We start from the raw sequence: 7,363 nt of genomic DNA, 5'->3' as shown, positions 1-7,363 counted from the left end.
ATTTTCGCATCAGGCCCAAATTAAGTAGGAGAGGAGTATGGATTATATTTGAGGTGATACGATTTCACCCTGTAAAGGATTTTGAGTATACGATCCCATGTTTACTTATGCACATACGTTTTTTTTTGGGTTTTTCTGTTCATATGTTCTTTACTGGAATCTCAATAAATCCAGATACTCATCAAAAGCCCATCCTAATCCTGCCACATGTTGTGGGAGGATTGGTGTTAATCATGGAACTTAGCATGATACAAGAGATGGTTGACTATTAAGTTAGACAGCAGTAAATGGTCCAGAGAGCTTATTCTGTACTAAAAAGAGGCCCAAAGATTTGTCCTGCTGGCACTTGAATCACTTGACATCGGCCTTCATGGAGAACCAAAACCAAGGTGTATTATATCCTGGAAAATCTACTTTCAATATTTCTTCTTATCATAAAATCCAATCCGAAATTTTGATAGCAGTTACACAGAGCTGGTTGAGATTTAATCTAGTTGTTAAACAACAAAACCAGGCAACAATGAAGATACAATAGAACAGGTTAAAAAGAGGCTGGTTCAGGCTACCAAAAGTTTTAGCCTAAGAGTGATCATATGATGCAACATACTGAATTTGGAACGAGTTAAACTGGATCAGAACCTCACCCTTGTGTGCCAATGGCAGAACGACAAGTAACAGGTTAACCATCAGGTATTTAGAACTAGAAGATCACCAAATTAACACCAAGTTGCCAGCACATTTTCAGAAATAGAAATGGTATTAAATATAGGGTTTTCACAGAACATGATAATCCATTTCATATGAAGAGGAGTCTAGACAAGCTAAATCGAGCAAATATAAACAGGCTCAGTTTTCCAATCCACAATTTTATGTAATAACAAAATGAAATGAACAGTTTCATGTCCCAAATCAACCTTATTGACTAGCATTGCAGTCACACAGGCAACAGCTCGAAACCTTTCTCAGCAGACACCCTTGGGATTTCTAATGAGATGCCTGAAGAAAAAAAGGTAGGTATTAGAGAATGGTATCCCAAGAAAGTAGGGGATAAAAAGATCAGAAACAAACTAGATGGGATACTGAGAATTGGGCATATCAACAATAAAACTGCCTATACGCATCATATTACCAGAATAAGATGATGTGAAACATAATTTTTCTATTTTATTCTTTTTTCTTTAGACTTCCTAAGCATAATTAATGATAAAGAGCTTTCACCAGGATCTGCTGTCCTTGTTACCTACCAACAATGCTCTATACATGCCAGGATATTTAATTGTATTACTAAATCCTATCTGGCACTCCATACAAGTGTTCGGAGCATGCAGACCATTTAATTACTATTAGGTGCTATACATGTATGCATACACATGGTTCATTCCTAATCACGATGCACATTACATGAATATCAGTAACATGGTTGACAGGGTAACAAAACTTTAAAAAAAAACATAGGAACATTGTCTAGCTGCACAGCTGATCATCTAAATTATCCATAAAGACTGTTATATAACATTGGCATATTAACTGATCTTGAGAACTGCATGACTTCAGAAAGTAATCTTTCCCTTTGAACATGTTTTCTGATTTCTTCTCTGATGCCAAATCAATCAAATGCAAACGAGTCGCCAAAAGATTTTCCACTGCCAATCCCACCTTTTCCTTTAATCGTTCAATTTTCACCATGTGATGGTTCTCCTTTTATGTTACTGACCAGAAGGAATGTCTTCAGACGGGTCATCTACTTGTTTTTGAATCTAATCAAGAAATTTAGGTCTTTTGGAAGAATCCTACAAGCCACTGTTTTTAACTTGCCAGGGTTTAAGCACCTGGGTATGCCATATGCATACCAAAATCAGAATACTCACCTATGTAAACTATGGTTTTCATGTTTTGCAAGTATAGGCTTCCTTGCAGAGACATTTAGAGCACTTGCTCTGTGGAACTGGTTATTGTCACCTTTCACTTGTATAAAAGTATAGGGAACATTTTTCTAATTAAAAAATTAAAGAATTGGAAAGTTTGATGTTTGGAAGGCAACATTCAATGTCAGATTCCCAAAATCATGAAGCATCTAAGATCTGAAGAATTGGATAGCTAGCTGCTCTTTAAATAGATGAAGACTGAAGATCAACTAAAGTATTTTTTCTTTAAAAAAAAAAAAAATCAACTGACACAAGCTGTCCCATGATACCAAGATGCATTAATTGCCTCCAATCTACTAACAGAATCTCCAGATAGTGTGACTTGGATAATTCAAACTTCAGGTTTCTTGACCCTGTTATATAATAGGAGACTTCGAGCTTTTATGCATAATATGATATTCCTAGCTTCATATGGCCTCACCATGAAACGATCATCCTTTTGGTGTCTCTTGGCATTTCTACCTTTCTCAAGTGACTAGATATAACTTTTTTTTGATGAAACTAGGTAATGCTTTACTTCATGAGTCTTATTTATTTTGTTTAGGTTATAGCAACTAACCCTACAGGTTGCATATGAATGAGTACATCCACAGAGTTCCACTCGAAGTACTAAAGTGTTGCCACGTCAAAGTTTTTGATATTCCATGTTGAATATTCACTTTGGACTTTGAACACTGCATTACAGGATCTTACTACCAAGCAACTATGCTCTGAGTAGATGAGGTCATTACTTTAAAAAAGTGCCTAGCATGCATTTTAACTAAGTAAAAATGGAAAAAACCCTGGAAAATATAGAGCTAGTACTGGTGTTATTTTAGGACTTCGACAACTGTATTGCAGGATTTTATTAAGCAAGCAACTTCCCTCTAATTAGCTAAGGTCATTATTTTGAAAAAGTTCATGCATGTTAGTTAAGTAAACATGGAAAAATCCCTTAAAATATAGAGCTAGTACTAGTGCTATTTTACATGCTCAGCATTATAATTGCATACATGTATAAGTATACAAAATACCTCATGACAATGCAGTTACAAATCCCGGCCAATAACAGTGCATATGGTATATCCCTCCAATAAAATGTACATACTTCCAAACTCTTCCCAATTTATGTCAAATAAAACTTTACACACTCCATGTTTTTTCAGCAAAAAGGAATTCATACGTTTTGTGTTCTTCTCTTTGATTAATCTGGAAGTAATAAGTTCACCATTCACTCATGAGTCCAGTGATTATGCAGCAATGCTTCATATATTTCTGCTATCAAATATTTTAAATGAAAAATTGCTATTTCTCATTTTTATTAGTAATGGCTCAAAAACCACGAACTTGTCCATGGAAATAGTTATAGCACTTCAGAAGCATCACAAGCTCTCATAGCATCGGTTGCAATGAAATACCTCATGCCCATGGTCATGCCCATGAGAGTGGTCTCCGTGCCCCTCCCAAGGATGACGCCAACCCTACAAAGATTGCATGGGACATAACCATTAATATTTGAGATAATTAAAAGACAAGAATGGAATTACTGAGAAAAGAATCATACCAAAACTACAGGACCATCTTGCTTAGCCCTGTATAAAACCCAAAACCTGCAAAAACAAAACACGCAGCATTGGAGTTATCATCATTGATACATAAAAGTCTGTCATGTATAATATGCTAGTTTCCCTAGTACCACTGGCATCCACAAATCATCTATATGAGTAATAAAAACTATCATGTTGTGACTATTGCGCCTCCATATCACGGCCCCAAGTATTCACCTCCATTAGTAGTAGAATATTGCCATGAAATTTTTGAACTTCTTCCATATTAAAACACAATCATAGTGATGGCAATGGCATAAAGAGCTATACTTTTTTTTAAAAAAAAAAAGAACTTTGTCAAGCTTGAGTACACATATAACAGTCTACATATGAAGGATATTTCTTACTCTGTTACAGAAGTTAGCTCAAAATAGATATGCATAGCAGATTACCAAACTAGAGTATTTGAACCACAACATGAATAAAATAAAAGCTCTCATATTTAAATGATGAACTAAATCACACAGAATAAAATATAATGCAGAATAATACTAAAAAAAGTGATGATGATTGTGTTGCATATATTACTCAGGACCAAATGTGTCAAACCATCAATCTGTATTCTCGTTTAACAGCCAAAAGAGTGGGTCAAATAACAAAGAGGGCTTCTACCATACACCCAAAAATTGAAGAGTAAAATAGTTGGTCTATAATGTGAAATAAGCTGGAGACAAGGTGATGGATTTATCTAGTTGAAAGGGAGTTAAAAAGTTGTTACCATGCATGGGTTGTTTATCAATGATATCGAGACATCTTGCATTTAGGACATGTTTAGAATTGCTCAATTGAAATTTTATTTCTCTGACAAGTCTTTAAGTTAGAATCCCCTCCAAATAATTTCTTAATGCTACCATCCACATCTTATTTGGTCTCCATAACCTCCTTTTTTGACCCTTCGACCTTATGCCGGAGACCCCCTCCTTGCCAATCGTAGTCTGTAGTCTTCTCAAAACATATGAAATTCCAGCATTCACATTAAAATACTCATCTTCGCTGTATTAATCTTATGATCATGGGTTCTTAATGTTAACCAACATCGATATAAATACGGTCTTATGAATTTATGTCTAAATGTCAAATCATAACATGGCCAATACAAGAATTTCAAGGAAATATGCATGTCATGCTAGAAAGCAGTGCACCGAAACACGTGGCCTGCATAATCTTAAAAGCTTCGATTAGATGGAAGCTATGGTGTAATCATAACCATAACCATCAAGCCTTGTCCCAACTATCTGATTTGGGCTTTATGAAGCCTAGTTTACCAAGCATTCCTATGTTTAGGGATACCTCTAATGCTATTTGATGTTTCTGAACATCTTTTTCACAATTTTCGTCCACACTACTGTAGTTCTTTCCCACCTCTTCCTACATCATTCAACAAATAAATTTAAGACACTCCTCCTTACCGAAGCCCTCTCGGACACTCATTGTAGATGCCCACGTCATCTACCTCAAAATCAACATAAGCTTTAACAGCAGAGTCAAAAACAAGAAAATGATAGGTGTGAATCCTATGGAATCCATATCCCACGAGAAAGTTTTGCCTCTTCTGGTGGCGCTTAGCAGAGATTCTTCTCTAAACAAGTCGATTAAACCAAACAAGGGGCCATCAAGCTGCGACTAGGGAATGGCGGTTTCAGATTACCCCAAGTAAAAGGTAGCGAATCATCTTAGTCCCTTCAGAAAAGAACAAGCAAAAAGAAGACAGCAGATCAAAACATCCACTCCGCTTCTCAATCGGTTTCAAGAATGGCTGTTTTCGCAGATTTCGATTAGATTCATTTCAACTGGAATAGCATTAACAACAAAATCCCCAAAACATCAAATATACTTTGCTTGTAACAATACAATCATTAATAGATGGATGAGATAAAGGCGAAATGGAGATAGATCGGAGGGGAGAGGGATTAGGGTTGGGGGATGGAAATCACTTACCACATGATGGCGCACAAGCCCTTGCGGTGAGGACGTGCCAGCGCTTGGGGCGGTGGATGGCGTAGCCCCTGTATGTCGTGCTTCCTTCGTGCCCCCCGCCGCCGGCCATCTCTCTTCCTCTTTGCTCTCGATCTATGACCTGTTGTTACCCTGGTTGTCCGCGGGGGAACGGAGAAGGTAGAGTATGGTTCCGGGACGACGGAATTTTCTTGAGCATAGCTTGTCGTAGTTTTTTTTTTTTTTTTTGGTTTTTTTATCGAAGCTTGTGGTACGTTGGAATCAGATCCAACGAGTTCGAATCAAGGACTCAATTATCGGGTTTTTTTGGGCATAGAATATCGATTGTTATAAACGAAATTTATTAATAAATAATATTTTTTTGACAATACTCTTCTCAAAAATTTAAATTTATTGCAAATATTTTTAAAAAATTTATATTTATTTTTAACCTCATAAAATACTCTTTTGCAAAAATACTTCTTTCTTCTAATATCACTAATAAAAACCATATTTATTTTAATTAAAATAAAATAAAATTTTGAAATTATTTTTTGTTCCTCATCGCGATCTCTTATAAATGTTTTTTTTACACATCTACCTATTAAAAATATTTTAACCATTTTAATTTAAAACTGTTAATTTTTTTAACGATATTAGAGGTATAGGTATATATATGCAAAAATAAGAAAAAAATATAATAACAAAACAAGTTATTTTACAAACTATGCATATAAACATTAATTATGGCAGAATATTTATGCAAAATTCGATATTTAGAAAGTATTCAAGAAAAAAAAAATAAAATTCACGAATTCAATAGATATATAGAAAATATATTATTATTATTATTATTATTATTAAGATTAAAAATTTATTTTCAAAAACGGGAAAGGGTTAATTTTTTGCCTCTTATCTCACACCTATCTCATATCGCTGTTAATATAATTCGAGTAGTTAGTGACTATTTAATTTATATATTATTTAGTTATTATATATATATAATAAAACTTTGGCTTATGCAAAAAAAATTTATTCGCTGCATAGAAGTAGATGTTAATGGGTGTTAATATAATACGTAAGTGATGGTAACGATGAGATCTATAAACAGGTATTGGGATTAGATGATTCGGATCACTCTCCCTACGGCTCACCTGGTCTACTGCCTTTTCTACTTCCCCTGGACACCCACCACACCACCTGGAGTCTCTAGATTCATTCCACTCAGCGCGAGTGACCCGATCCGACTCGTTCAAAAAAGGTAGGGCTCCTCGCCCAGCGGGCCCCAGGTACGCATGCGAAAATCTAAAGTTACCGTTGGAACTCGCTCGTCCCCACTTTCTACGCCCCCACCTTCTCGTCCTCTTCTCCTCCTCCTTTCTCTTCTCCTCTGCAATGCCTCCCGAGAGCAAATCTCCGCTCCAGAAGCTAATGGGTGCGGGCGCCTCCATGTTCCGCTGTGGATTCAACTCCTCCAAATTGTACGACCACCATCTCTTCTTCTTCTTCTTCTCGCCAGCTCTTGTACTTCGGTTTTGGTTTTTTATGCTTCTTGTTTGGTTTTGGTTTTCTATGGAGATAAAACTCTTTTCTAAAGATAGAAGGGAATATATATATATATATACTACATATATATATAATGGCAGAAAAACGGAGTCGAAGCTGGCGACGGCAAGGATAAAGCTGCTGAGGAACAAGAGGGAGGTGCAGGTGAGGCAGATGAGGCGCGACATGGCCATGCTTCTCGAGTCCCGCCAGGAGGACACTGCCAGGATCCGGGTATTTTCTTTCCTTCCTTCCTTTCCCTTCCTCTGCTTGTTGCTCTTCATCTTCTTTCCTTACCTGTTTCTTGATTAGGGTATATGGTTGGCAAGTTTGCTCTGTTATTTTATGATGCTTTCTTGATATATCTACTTT

At 36.2% G+C, this 7,363-nt stretch overlaps 1 pseudogene; it reads right to left on the bottom strand.

Moving 5' to 3' along the window:
• Positions 1 to 738: 738 nt before the first annotated feature.
• Positions 739 to 5,753, bottom strand: LOC120108796 (annotated as a pseudogene).
• Between the last annotated feature and the right edge of the window lie 1,610 nt (positions 5,754 to 7,363).

This window comes from Phoenix dactylifera, unplaced genomic scaffold (assembly GCF_009389715.1).
Source record: "Phoenix dactylifera cultivar Barhee BC4 unplaced genomic scaffold, palm_55x_up_171113_PBpolish2nd_filt_p 001561F, whole genome shotgun sequence".
NCBI classification, from domain to species: domain Eukaryota; kingdom Viridiplantae; phylum Streptophyta; class Magnoliopsida; order Arecales; family Arecaceae; genus Phoenix; species Phoenix dactylifera.
The sequence above is the reverse complement of the archived record's forward strand: the minus strand, read 5'-3'. Positions and strand labels throughout refer to the sequence as shown.